This window comes from Lissotriton helveticus, chromosome 7, assembly GCF_964261635.1.
Source record: "Lissotriton helveticus chromosome 7, aLisHel1.1, whole genome shotgun sequence".
In the NCBI taxonomy this organism is placed as follows: Eukaryota; Metazoa; Chordata; class Amphibia; order Caudata; family Salamandridae; genus Lissotriton; species Lissotriton helveticus.
Window position 1 is genome coordinate 953,155,285 of NC_136068.1, and position 14,264 is coordinate 953,169,548.

At 44.3% G+C, this 14,264-nt stretch overlaps 1 protein-coding gene across 3 annotated transcripts in view; it reads left to right on the forward strand.

Moving 5' to 3' along the window:
- Nucleotides 1-14,264, forward strand: part of PCDH1 (protocadherin 1) — a 285,738-nt gene that overhangs the window by 27,736 nt on the left and 243,738 nt on the right. The window lies entirely within an intron of this gene.

The window sequence follows — 14,264 nt, forward strand, 5'->3', positions numbered from 1 at the left end:
GTGAAGGGAACACACCCAGATTACATTCAGACACACTTGGAAAAGCAAATGTACAGATCCACGTTTCCCCTATAGTTGGACGGCCTTGTCCACATCGTGGGCAATCTTTTTGAGAAATATTCTGGATGGGCCATCATCTAATCTTCTGCGGTCCGAGCCGCTGGGGAATTCTAAATGCTGGAGCATCTCAAGGATTTGAGCCTACCTGAATATCGTGTGGGGAAAATGCAGTATATTTTTCGGTTTGCTAGTGTGTGATCAGCATAAAGTTGCTAATCATCGAATACCAAATCTCCATGTTGGATTCAGCTGCAACTGAACGAAAATCCTATTTTCCTTCGATTCTTTTTGCATCCCTGGGACGCCTTGCCTCTCCCATCTATCTGTCCAGGCCCTTCCTGGTTTCTTTGTGTCTCCTCTTTACTCCGTTAGTTTGCACCTGTAGCCTGCCACCGCCTCTGATCCACGCGGAGAGCTCCAGGATTGTGCTCTGCCGCCGGTGCCAGCTGTGCTGCCAGCTGATCCTGTGCCAAGTGGAGACTGGTTTGACATGGGGGCAAAGAGTGTGGATCCGCAGTGCAGGGGGCCTGCTGATGCAGGTGTAATAATCAAAAGGGTGCCTTGTTCCCGCTCGGGGACACGTCTGCACCTGCCCTGCCGAGGCAGCAGGTGATGCCCCCTCAGTTTTCGCCCTGTGTGTGCGAACGTCTGTTTGCCCTACAACCCTCCTGTCTTAAGAAGACACCGCCTCGCTGCAGAGGGGACGCGTCTGTGTAATACAGACTGAAAGGAAACCCTTTAGAGCACTCGCTGCCGGTCTCAAGGCTCCAGATCTTTGTAAATGATGTGCCAGGATGAATGGCTGATGAAGGTCTGACCTCTGACCTTAGGATTGAAAACACCTCTTCCTAACAGAGCAATGCAACTGACCTTTGTTTCTAGATTGCAGCCACATTCTCTGTATTGACTGCGGTAGGAGAGACAAATCATGATCATTTATTGTGTTTCACGTTTGTTATGATTTGGACAGTTAACTCTTGCTTTCCCATAAGCTCTGTACATTTATCCAGCTCCTCGTGCCCTTGGGCATGCTCTGTGCGGCAGCCTGTGAAGTGTGGGTCCTCACTGCGCTTTGTACTGTCGGGTTGTTTTGGATGTTGATGAGTGTTTGCTGATTAAAAATAGACCTGGTGCTCCATAAAGCCCAAAATATTCAGCAAAAACGTACAGCTGCCTTACAGTCTCATCACATATGGCCACAAGAGGGTGCCACACTGCAACAAATTACCCCAAAGAGGCACTGTTGTGAGGTCAAGTGAACAAACGGCAAAATCCAATTCAGCCTGTGGCTCTGAAAAAGGTTGCAGCAGAGCTTCCGAAAGGCAGGGCACTGAATACAAAGGAAGGGAGGCGAGGGAAGAAGGTCATGGCCAGAGAAAAGAAGGGAACATACGCTTATCTGATGGTGGGTTCTTGTATAGCACTTTGGTCATGATGGCCTCTTTAAAATTGGATGGTTGAGGACAGAGGGATCAATATGTTTCAGTAAGAACATGACACATTATATATATATATATATATATATATATATATATATATATATTTTCTTTATGAAAGAAAAGTGAGATTCACTTACAACAAGTGTGAGAAAGTGAATCATCGAACCAGGGTCAAGTGTCCCAAATCTCATTCGAAGCCCTCCCCTCAAAACATTTCCGCAAACCACACCTGGCTTGTTCTTTCTCCTTTGCAAGATGTCCCTATGCCTGGAAATGACGAGAGCAAGGGCAGTAATGTGCATTTTTCTGCTTTCTTCAGCTCCTCTATATATTTCCGGGGAACAGTTGCCAGTGGGGGTTGCAGCCGAGCACCCACCAGTGTGTCGAGGTGCAGGCGCAGCAATCTATTTCCAAGGCCTGTCCTACCTGTTCTGTGCACGCTTATTTCCAGATCGACTGGTCCCAGCAGAGCTGCAGACTGGTATTTGGATGTCAAGGAAGTCATTGCAGGGTTCCTGCATGCTTTCTTACTAAAGTCTATCCCAAATCCTGCCTAGTCGTCCTCTTTGCTTGAGTGGCGTGGTCCTCCTCTACAGAGCTCTTAGGTTTCCCAGGTTCATGCATGAGCAGCTCAGCCAGTCAAGGTTTTTGTCATTCATACTGTATCTTTTGCTCCTCTTTATTCCAATTATAAACCCAGGACTCCAAGTCCTATAATGCCCAGAAACCTGGACTGGCTGAGCTACTGGTGGATCTCGTAGGGAAGCTTGAGAGCTATTGATACCATGGGCCGTGCTTAATATGTAAAACATGCAGTGTCCACGCCCTCATCAGGAGACCACTGCAGCTTTCAACACCCTTTGCCCTTGCCAGCGCTGCCAATGGCCTTGCCCATACAACTACAAACAATCAGACTTCTGTAAGTCTGACAAGACTAATCCAGGCCCCCAAACAGCTACAAGAATGGCTTGGATGGCAGGTGTTGGTCATTTTTTATTGTATACTGAATTGTTTAACGAATGTTGTTGTGCTCATTTAAAAACTGGAGAGACTGGGCCACAATGTGGCAGACCCTCATAACTGCTGGTGCTGACAATTAGGTGCTGGTGCTGAGCACGGGAAACCACTGGCTCAAATTAGGCACATGTGCGAGTAAGGATAGAGTAGCCAAGAGACAGTACTAAGGCCATTTGCAGATCTAATGCCTTCTCACTGGGGCACAGGTGTAGGTTGAAACAAATTTCAATTAATGAGAACTGCATGTCATGTTCTCTTTTCTCTTGGATTAGGATTTACCTTCCTCTGCTATATATTTTTGGCCTTGGTCAACTCCTTTTCACACACGCATTTGGACGTTTTTACCATTCTTGAACTCAAGAAGTTTCTTTGTGCATGTCGCATTTAGTTAGACGTTGGTATTTCTGAACTATTCACGTTTTTAATTATTTTACAGAGGAGCAAGTGTTTAAGTAAAAGACTAAAATGAATGCAAACGTTTTAAGCTATGAAATCTTTCATAGTTGTGCAGCAAAAATCACGTTGCAGCATGTGCAAATTGCAGGCTCAAAACCATTCAAAGTTGCAGGCAGACTCTACTCGGTACTCTCTAGATTAGAAAACTAACTAGCAAGTAACCAGAATCCATAACACAGCAGCCAGACAGTCTGTAGCCTAGACAGACGGATCCACCCCTCTCAAAGGTCTTCAGTCGGGGCTAGTGGTAAGAAACATACCCTTCAAACCCCTACTGCATGAACTCTGAGCGATCCTTTTTGCAATCCAAACTCAGATTATACCGCCAAAGGAGAAAAGACAAAGCCAGGATGGCCCATGACTGATAGTCCATCCCCTTCTCAGAATACCCCCTTAGGTGGAAGCACCTTCTAGTGTAGTCATGCCAGCTTTGGAGCGTAATCCCATACAAGAGCAGGGCCATCAGCTGCTCAGCATTCAGAAGAGAATAAAGACCTGGCTGACTCTTCGGCCACACTACAGGACCACTTTTTATGCGCCGCCTGTGATCCGTACTCCTAAACGGTGACCATGGCAGTGGAAGTGACCTGTAGATTTGGAGAGTGTGTGTTCCATTGGTCCCAGAGGGGCAGAGTGTGGGAGGCAGTGTGGAGGTTTGTTGTGGAGGTTATGTTCTGGATAATTTGTGTAGCACAGAACCCTCTCTGAGGTATCCCTGTAACATACTGGAGAAAAAGACTGGGTGTATGGGGAGAACATGAGCGGGAAGAGCCCAGAAAATGGACTTTGTGGTTCCGAAGGGACCCAATTCACGTACTTTACTTTACAGGCAAAAACATTGGCCAGTTTCTCAACAATAACTGAAAACAAACCCTTATGGTAATCCAACTTGGTAATGCAGTCTCTGCTTTCATTTTACAAGCTTTTCTTCATCTTGCATTCCCAGAGAGCTTTTGCTTTTCCCAGGTGTTTCAGCAGTTTCTTTCATACAACATGGACCTCTTGAACATACAGTGAACGGACTCTGCCCCTGGCGTCTTGGTGGGTTCAGGTCAAGGGTGGGCATTTATGACTGGGCACGTTTGAGAGCACAGGATCTGAAGTGGGAGAGAGTGTGAGTTTCTTAAAATACCTGTCAGTAGCTCAGAGGTAGTGAGGCTTCGGGCACATCCCGTGCTTGGCCTCTCTTCTGGGTGCACAGATGTGTCATTTGTGAGTATGTTTCTATGGCAGTGTGTGAAAATATGCACAGCTGGCCAGATATTGCGGCACCAAAGTTAAAGAACATTACAGGCTTACAGGTGTAGGCATGGTTGTGTGAGGGGGAATTGAAGCTGAGGATAAAGTGAAGTATGCGCAGAACCATTGCAAGAAAAGACTGCGCTGAAGAGGCGGGAAAGGATGTGAGAGATGCAGATGGAGGATATTCAGAAATGTGAGAGGAAAAGGAATAAGTCTCTCCCAAAGTGAGAGACGAAGGGGAAAGTGGTGTGAAGGGGAGAACTGGAGTGTTTGAGATGCTCTGAAGATCCTCCCTCGTCCAGGCTCTAGGAATGTTCCTTTCAGCCTCATATTTCCAAAATTGAAACACTTTTAGCTAAATTATTCACAGCAAAAAAATTGCTGTTACTCGTTCATTTTATATTCCTAACCAGCAGTGTTAAAGCCAGTAGGGCGGGCATGTTTTAGGGGTATGTCGTTGTTGCTTTATGTGTGTGCATTCAATAACAAAAACCTAACGCGGGATCCCAGTGATCGGGGGAGTTCTGTGCGAAGCACATGTGATTTTAGTTTATATGTTCAAATATGCCCCTACGAAGGCCAGGCCTCTTAAAAAGGGCTACGGGTGTCTCCAGATTGTGCACCTGCTCTACCTGAAGTGTGAAATTCATAGGGAATTCAGTGCTGTTACAGAAACAGTTTTTCATTTGAACCTGTTACCTATCGCAAGTAATATCATTATCAATGGTGTTCGCATAGCATTTGCAACCGCAGGGCTGCGTTTGGAGGAGCTGTGAACGGAAGGCGCCTTATTATCCTGCCAGTGTTAAACATTTTACTGCTTCTGAAGACCGAGCTGGCTGCTTGGGACGAAGAGCTTCTGTTCAGAGCAGGGCCTAACCTTGCAGAAAAGAGCACATGCCAAGCATGTTAGTAGAAACACAAACATTCTCTCGCAAAGCTTTGTAAACGGATGTTGTGTTTGTCTACTGCTTCGGTGAAGGATGAATTGTTAAACCCACTAGTCTTAGTCATGTGTGGATGACATTTTTTTTAAACAACTGCAAAATACACCCTGCAGAACTGGTTTACGACAAAAAGTGGTGAATCCGCTCTGACCGCAACTTCTCTCGAGACAGATTTTACAGACATTGTCTCTGCTAACATGTTCACCAGCAATTAATTGATAAAATGGAGCAGAGCCAGAAATCCATATGTTGGTGTTGTAAAATAACCAGGTCCTCAAAAGTATATTCAGTACCAAGATCAAGGTTTATTAGTAGAATAGAGGAACAGCTTGACAACCACAAGGACTGGCCGCAAGCACAGTCAAACTCCAACTGACTCTGCACAGAACCCCCAACCAGGAACAGTAATAGAACATTCTAAATTCTAAACAGCTTGTATGCCAAGTAGCAAACAAGTAGCGTACAAGTGGCATACAACAGTTGGGTGTGTTGTACTTAAGGAAACTTGAGAAGAGGATCTGTCTCCACCCACATTCATACACTGATTTCTTTGAGGAGATTGAGGGCAGGATTAAAGGATTGTTTGTAGTTCTGTACACCCCAACCAATGTGAAATAGAGAGCTAGTTTTCTTTCTTAATTGCTACCCAGGACACCACATGAACTAAAAAATCTAGCATTGTTATCATCTTGTCAAGTGAGAAATAACATGTCACTTTCTGTTTTCTGTCTAACATTTGAAATGCTCCTCGTCTTTGACTGTTGTGGCTTGTGCACTGTGAATGTTTCAATCCTCTAAACCCCTCTAGTTTCTTAACATTTCGACTTCTGTGGCCCCCAGTGAGTCATTATTGTGGTCCAGAGACCACCAATGAATCATTACTGGGATCCAAGGAATCCCACGCAGTCATTACTGGAATCCTTTGATCCTGTCCCAAGCATTTTCTACGATCTGAACCTGAACAGAGTAAACAAAAAATAAAGAAACAGGTCGACATCAAACAAATTCACAAATTTAATTTACTAACAGGACTAGAAATGTTAAACTTTTAATGTTAATGGGAAGTTTGCAGCTTTTCTAAATTCAGTTTCAACTTCTTAAATTCTAAGTAATATGGATAGAATTTAGAGCATCACTTTGCCTTTTTTGTTCCTTACTTATGCTCACTTTTTCTCCCGTTTCAGTTGAGGTCACACATGTTCATACTATATTCTTTTTGCTGTACTTGGGCTGCCCCCACACATGCAGCAAAGGATTCCAACTTTAGCCTTCAATTTTAAATTCCTTCCCATTTACAGAACGTTTAAAAAAAATTCTATTTGACATTTTGCTACTTTAATCTGCTAATATTAAAATTTCTAAACAGTTGTAAATCCCGGAGTAGGAGTTGTGGACCCCGTTGGTCCACTGACCACAGATTAGAACCACTGCCCTAGAGAGCTTCTTGGAGGCCATCAATGCATGCAATTTGACTCCACTAAACATAGTAAGTTATGGAAACATAAACCTATAAATAAGGCAAAGGGATAATAAGGGGGACACAAATTTGCATGCCCTCACGTCTGTTAAATTTCAATTTATTTTGTGAAAGCTAATCAGCCATTAATATTTACTAAATATATAAACACGTACAAGGCTGCTAAGCTTCTAGGCGAGAAGGGCGAACCGGTAAATGCTGGAAATCTTCCACTGAAAAACCACCTCCGCTGTACAAGTCGCAGGCACCCACGCACAAAACCTGCTCAAGACGCCCCAAAGGTTTCTGAGCTGAACCGCATGCTCTCCCACCACTTCTTCGGGGACCCTCTATACCCAGCCCATCTGCCTACTCCCAGATCCAGCATAGTCCACACTTCACTGCCGTCTTCTCCACAGCACTACTGTGGTCACCCTTCTGGCACCTCCCCGTGCCCCATGAAAGCACACCGCCATCTTCTCGTTTCCTGCTTCGGGCATCCATGCACACAAAATGAAAAGGGCTTCTAGTTCATGTTTAACTACAGCAAATGGGGAACATTGCAGCCACTCTGTGCAGCTGAATAATGTATTGGCCGTTAAGTGGCTCAGCCCTAGCAGTTACCACTAGACACCACTTGGATTAAAAGAACAGCAGCAAAATATGTTATGCTGAAATGTTGCTGCCTTATGATTGCTTTTCTTTAAGGTCTACCGTTATGAAGATAATCATCAAAGTACAGATGGGCTTTGGCCTGTGAACCAGACCAGACTTGTTAAATTGTTGGTTCCTGAGACACGTCGTACCTATGCATTCTTGTAGGCACCACATCCAGGCCAGAATAGATGCTAACAAACCTTCTGCCCCGTCCTCAATGCATTTTAACTAATAGCAGTGGTTTTCTTACAAGAACTATATACGTAGTGTTTTGTTTATCCAGCTGTTACACCTACAATTTTTCCTGTAAAAACAATTGGCACCCTGCAAATCACCAGTCATGAGTAGTAGACCCTGGGAATTTCTTTTCTCATCTCTCCCAAATTCCATTTCCAATCTCACCTTGTGACGGGCGACTTAAAGACGCAAGAATGCATTCCATGTAATAAATACTGGGTGAAATATACACTAATTTTTACAAAGAGCGCGTCTCCTAGAGATGATGTGAGCACTTGGAGTCCTGAAGTTGCTGTCATGCCTGAAAAGCCAATCTGATATTAGTGAAATGTAGCCAGAAATATGGCCAATGTACTCCTCAAAGTGAGGTGAAGCAGAAGTATAGCGTGAAACTGGGTCGAACAAGAGTAGGAACATGTGCAAGGGGTAACTTATCGAACATTGGCGGATTGTTGAAGACACCATATATTTTTACTTTACTTTGCATTCACTCTTATTCCTGCTTGGTCTTAGTAAAGCAAATTATGTGGGTCAAGTTGTAGGGTACAGATGGGCAGCATGGGTAGCGATAGTCTTGTTGATCTGCACTACTGAAGGACGACGCGTGCTAGTAGAGCAGATGGTATTAGTAAGATGTAATGATCTTCCACAGGATTGAAGACATGACCTACGGAAAATATTGCAAATTGGTTTTCCTTTTCAGTGGTGCTCCTGTTCCCGTTTCTGATGCGTACTCGTGTTTCATTAGAAGCCTTTGGCCCACCACCAGATGGATGTCGAGGAAAAGAGAAAAGAGTTGATTGTCACTTTTTTGATTGAAGTTTGTTTTTAACTCACAATTGACGTCAGTGAGTGGAAATGCAGTGGGCCTTCTGGCCATCTCTACATTCTCACCAGTTTGGTCCTGTTGTGCCCACAGGGTGAGATGAAATATCTAGAGGTTACATGTAAAGTTTAATATAGTAAAAGCGATGAGTAGAAATACTACTGTAGCAGGAGAAATTGCTCAACTTTATGTAAGGGTATGAGAAGTCTACTTTATTACACAGAATTACCATAATTTTGCCTAAAAATATATTTACCGATCCATGAGGCATCTGCCATCTTGGTTTTAAAAAAAAAAAGGAAAATGGCACCCATGCGTAGTGAGTGTGACACCACACCTGCAGAATAATGAGACCAGCAGTAGCATCATTGCACATGTTTTTTGCTGATGCTGTTCAGCATTGATGAAGCAAATATGTGCAAAAGGCGAGACATATTGGCTTTGCCAGTGCTTGTTTCACCAGTTTGTGGCACAGATGTAATGCATGCCCTGGTCTGTTGAAAACTTTTACTATATTGGAAGTTTTTGCTTGGCTAAATTGATTTAGTGTTTGTTTTAATATCGGCAAAATAAACAGTAAAAGTGGCCAGCAGACCATAAAACAGACCCACAAATAAACCAAAAAATTATGCACATACTAACCTTTCAGACCAGCCCCTCTGCCACTGTGTGATTGCTCTATAGGCAGGGTCACTGGAATCATGTGATTTTTGCGGCTGCATCAATATTCGCATGATTGCAGATTTGCCACATAGTCCATCATCTGCCATATAATCTGCAGATTTTAGCAAAAAAAAGCTTTAGCTCAATCGGTCCAAAAGTTACTAAAAATTCGATTTCACGTCTGGCTGTGCAGTGTAAGGCCCTTTTGTAAAGCTGGTCTAGTCCCCTTTCTGCTGCTGATTGCTTTATCTAGGTGTTAACTGGTACTAACGAGGTGAAACCAATGCTAAGAGAGCGTCCCCAAGTTTAACAAGCATTTGCAATGCAATAGGTCTCGCATTAGGAAAGTTTGAGCTATTGGTATTGTAAATGACACATTTTTTATTTATGTGCTTGTTTTGAAAATAGCGAAATTAATAGCTTTATCATTTACAATGCCAATAGTTTTATCTTTCGCAAATGTGACACCTATAACATTTGTAACACAATATGTGTTGTAGCACTGAGTGGTATTTGGAGTGTATGTTGCATTGAGCGTAGTGTAATTATGTGGCATGTAATTATGTGGTACTGAGTGGGATTTGAAGTGTATGTTGCATTGAGCGCAGTGTAATTATGTGGTGTGTAATTCTATGGCACTGAGTGGTATTTGTAGTGTATGTTGCATTGAGCGTAGTGTAATTATGTGGCGTGTAATTATGTGGCACTGAGTGGTATTTGGAGTGTATGTTGCATTGAGTGCAGTGTAATTATGTGGCGTGTAATTATGTGGCACTGAGTGGGATTTGGAGTGTATGTTGCATTGAATGCAGTGTAATTATGTGGTGTGCAATTATGTGGCACTAAGTGGTATTTGGAGTGTATGTTGCATTGAGTGCAGTGTAATTATGTGGATTGTAATTATGTGGCACTGAGTGGGATTTGGAGTGTATGCTGCATTGAGTGCTGTGTAATTATGTGGGGTGTAATTATGTGGCACTGAGTGGGATTTGGAGTGTATGTTGCATTGTGCGCAGTGTAATTATGTGGAGTGTAATTATGTGGTCCCCCCAAAACAGTATCCATAGCGATGTAATTCTCTTCCCAATGAATATTGCAGTGAAGTCATAAGCAATACATTCGTTAATTTATACATATATGGGAAACTGTAACTTTAAAAAAGAGTGCATATATTTTACGCAATAGATATAAATAAACAACTGGTTTTAACATGACAGTTATCACCTATTCATTTAGAAGGATCAACCTACTGTATGTTTACATAATCAAACTCAATATACAAGGCATATCAAGAAAAAAAAAATTGGGATAAACACAGAGGAGGTGGTAACAGAATGGGTGGTGGAGGGAGAGCCACAGAGAGCTAAAGAAGAGAGCGAGGTATAGAGGAGGGTACAGAGATATAGAAAAGAGCTGAGTGAGGAGGTAAACGAGTGTGGGTGAGGGGGGACCCAAGGATAGACGCAAATAAAGGCAAAAATTGAGGAGGGAATGGTACAAAATGTGGAGGAGTGAGAGGGGAAGGTCCAACGGGAGATGAAGGAAGTGGGGACGGTAAGTGGTCGGGAGGAGTGAGTTAAGAGACAATGGAAACATTATTGAAAGGGGAGGAATGGTAAAAACTGAGGAGAGAAAAAAAGTGAGAGGAGCAAAGAAACAGAGATAACAAAAGACAGGTGCATGTAAAGAAATCAGGAGGGAGCTAAATTGGTTAAGGGGGCAGATGGGAGGAAGAGAAAAGGGGAAGAATGAAAATAAAATGGGAGAGAAAAAATTCGGCTGAATCTACCCCTGAATGCGAGTGTCCAAAAGAGGAGGGAGCCGACGCCTAGACTTGAACCGGTTTCCCAGTTCCAAAGTCGGCAGCTTTTGCCGTTATGCCACATTCTGACTCAAGTAATAGGGCCTGAACACAAACACGAACATTATTGATCAAAATATTCTCTGAAAAGTTGAGTTCTGTTATTTACAGCTCTGCGCTATGTCCGGGTTTAAGAACACGGGAGCTGGAAGACAATTGCCTGTTTCAGACCGACGCCCGTAAGCATCTTCGTTCATGGAGGGGTCGCGAGCTGAGTGGCGGGAGACTAAAGTGCGAGGACGATGACGGCATCTAAAGAGAGGAGGAGCGCCATGTGGGTCGGCGAGGGAGGATGAATGAGCTAAAAATAAAATGCTGTGGGGTTTGAGCGGCACATGACCCGGCCCTGGCATTTCTCCACACACCTGCCCACAGAAGCATTCTGGCCTTTCTAATGTTATTTCTCTGTAATACTGACCAGTTCCTCGCTCGTCAAGTTGCCAGAGCGCAGGGTTCTCAAGCCCTGCCGCCATGTGGCTCTATCCATTTCGGCTCATGAGATGGGGTTGTTAGACCACTCTAACACTATAGTAATTTAAGGCAAACAGACCCTGGAAAATGAAGAATACGAGGCTATTAAAAGAAGCACTGGTAAAGAGAACAGGTCTTGTTTTTATGTGCTAACACATACAGCAGTAGCGCTTTCAAGTGAGGCACACAGCAGGGAGTCCGCAGGAGCGGACAAACGGGGCTGTAGCTGAAGTTTAATTGTAAGGTAGGAGCGGAGGGCTACCACTAAATATCATTAGGCGATAGGCGAGAGATAAATAATGAGGCCGAGCTAAGACGTGATTAACAAAGTCTCAAACTACTGGCGGAAGAAGGCTCGTGGAAGCAATCCGATGGAGGCAAGGGGCAAAAGTAAATAAAAATAAAAAATAGGAAAAGTTGAGTCAGTGCCCTGGCACAGCTCTGCGTCTCCGAGTGTTCATGTGTTTTTGCAGTTTTATATAGCATGAACTCGACGCGATGGTATAGGAGCGCTTTTTACACGAGCACAAGTTGCATTACACAAGAACACATTTTTGTTAGCAACGGAGATTAAGTGATTTGCCCAGAATCACAACAGGATGTTGAGCCGACGCCTAGACTCGAACCCTGTTTCCCAGTTCCAAAGTCGGCAGCTTTTGCCGTTATGCCACATTCTGACTCAAGTAATAGGGCCTGAAGACAAACACGAACATTATTGATCAAAATATTCTCTGAAAAGTTGAGTTCTGTTATTTACAGCTCTGCGCTATGTCCGGGTTTAAGAACACGGGAGCTGGAAGACAATTGCCTGTTTCAGACCGACGCCCGTAAACATCTTCGTTCATAGAGGGGGCGCGAGCTGAGTGGCGGGAGACTGAAGTGCGAGGAGGATGACGGCATCTAAAGAGAGGAGGAGCGCCATGCATGTGGGTCAGCCAGGGAGGATGAATGAGATAACAAGAATGTGGCGTAATGCCCAGAGCTGCAAGCGAAAAGCTAGAAAGCCAGGTACAAGTTAGAATGTCAGCTCACTATACTGTGACTGTGGGAGAATTCGTTAATGTTCCTGCGGCTTTAAGAAGGCAATGTGTTCTTGTACTATGCAACTAGCTCTCATGTAAAAGTGGTGCCGAAGGGTGTGAAGGATGGGGGTGGGCGGGGAGCGTAGGGGTGGCTCGGGCTCGGGGCCGAAGTAATGACAAAGGGTGTGAAGGATGGGGGTGGGCGGGGAGCGTAGGGACGGCTCAGAGGCCTGAGGCAGAGCGCACCATATGGAGAGGGAGGGGGGTGGCAGTGGGAGGGTGATTGATGGGCGGGGCAGTGCTGGGGAAGCCTTTGATGTGGCCTGGCGGCCGTGGAAGCCGGGCCTTTGAAGTGAAGCTAAGCTTCACTTCAAAGGTGTCGGAGGAATGCGGGCGGCTGTGCACGCGCTTTTAAGCTCAATGCGCATGCGCATTGAGCTTAAAAGTCACGGGCACTGCAAGGAATCGCCACGATTCCTTGCAAGTTAGATAAAGAGTCGATGAGCCCCTATAGTCTCGCTTGCTCGATGCGCATGCGCATCGACAGGCGAGACCTAAAAATGACAACAGTATGAAGTAAAACTATTACAAAATGTGCCGAATTAGGCCGCAAAATTTGCCTTTTGTCACTGCATAATTTACTCAACCCAGCTGCATCATTTGACCTTCTCCTGCCGCATAATTCCTTTGGCCCTGCGTTTAGGCTAATCTGACTGTTGGGAGGTTAATGGGATGGGGCAGTAATACTAGGGGTGCGTGAAAGCTGTGTAATGTGCTTTTGTATAGTTATGCAAAATATTTGTAAAAGGGCACCAAATATGCAGATGGAAAATCAGTCATTTAGCGCTATATTTTGGTGTGAAATTTGACCCCTTGACTATTTTTGGAGCAAATTTGCATTTGAACAGGGCACCATGCATAGCAGCTGTGCACGTTCTATTGTTCTAGCATTTGTAACAGAACCTAATGGAGGAATCTCTCTGGCGTTTTCTTCCAATTTAACACGAAACCAAAATAAAAAATCCCACTCCTGGTTTCAATGTTCGAAGTTTCAGAGATCTCAAACCGGTTAAACGTCCTAACACGCTACGCCACTAGCTGGGTATTTTCTTGCTGTTTATATAAACAAGAAGATTGCGAGTATGTGTGTTGTGCATTGCATTTCCTTACCTAATCCGAATGCCCTTGGTGGCTTCTGCTCTCTGACGTCTCTGCACAAAGTGTTTTGTTTCTCTTGAGCAATGCAGACATTCCTGTTTTTGTGTTTTTTCTTTTTTAAAACCTGTAGAATGGCAACTATGTCTGGCAAAAGCCAACTATGACAAGCTGCGAGTTAAGGGTGACTTTGTGAGAACTACATACATTTAAGAAATGCTGGGCTGAGTGATGCGGTAGACTTCAAAACCTAAAGTCCAGTAAACTTGATAACATATTTGCCTAAAATCAAACCTTGTAATGAGTTTCAGCTGGGACTTACCACATAGAGGATAAACCAGTTTTGTGAATCCAACACCGCCAGTAGCATATTTAACTCTGAGACGGTCAATTGACTGAAGAAACTATTATTGCATGTCTTCTCAACCATGAAGCACAGGGAAGGGCCGGTAGTTGTGTTTTAACGCTTACATGCACCTCGTCGCCAAATGACGTTGGGCAACAGTCACAGAATCCTCAGCGGGGTGTGTTCTTCTAGTAGGTGTACCGTCATCGAGAGGGGCGTGAGCAATACTTAGAGCTTTAGTGTACACAGTGACCAAATACCAGGCGTGTGTAATTAATCTCCACAAGGAAGCTGTGACCCAGACAATACTGTGTGCACCTTGCCCCACCGTGTTAATAAGAGGTAGGGCGTGCGCTCTGATTGGCTGAGCCACCTGCTTCCTGCATTCCACAGGTGTGATTATCAGTCC